Below are 486 nucleotides of genomic sequence, written 5' to 3' on the forward strand. Positions count from 1 at the left end.
CCCTCTAATGTGCCCCGTGCTGCCTTCTCATAGGACACTCCCCTCAGACTGTCTCCCTTTTCAGGCTTCTGAAGCTCTGAAACATGGGGCATAAGTTTATAGATCAAAACTTCTTTTTAATAATTCTCTTCCTTGACTGATAGATTATTTAATGTAGCCCGAAGTGACTCTTGACACTCCAGAAGTGTGACATGTCTACATTATAGGAGCTGGAAGCATGTAGAAATTGAGAGAGTCAGTCTGACTCACAGGCACTTAGAGTGCTGCCAGTCAGGTGCATGTTTGGTTGAAAACTTCAAATTCATGAGCTGGAAAGATGGCTCAAGAGTTAAGAGTGTGGGCTCATCTTGCGGAGTACAGCTCCTAGCACCCATGTCCCCATCAGCAGCTCATGACTGCCTGGAGCTGAAGCTGCAGGAGAATCTGATGACTCTGGCCTCTGGCCTCCCTCAGACACCTGCACTCATGTGCACATACCTGCACACA

At 47.5% G+C, this 486-nt stretch overlaps 1 protein-coding gene across 3 annotated transcripts in view; it reads left to right on the forward strand.

Moving 5' to 3' along the window:
• Patj (PATJ, crumbs cell polarity complex component) overlaps window positions 1-486 on the forward strand; it is a 317,960-nt gene that overhangs the window by 315,063 nt on the left and 2,411 nt on the right. The gene's annotated exons all lie outside the window — the stretch shown is intronic.

Source organism: Microtus ochrogaster, chromosome 10, assembly GCF_000317375.1.
Source record: "Microtus ochrogaster isolate Prairie Vole_2 chromosome 10, MicOch1.0, whole genome shotgun sequence".
Taxonomy (NCBI): domain Eukaryota; kingdom Metazoa; phylum Chordata; class Mammalia; order Rodentia; family Cricetidae; genus Microtus; species Microtus ochrogaster.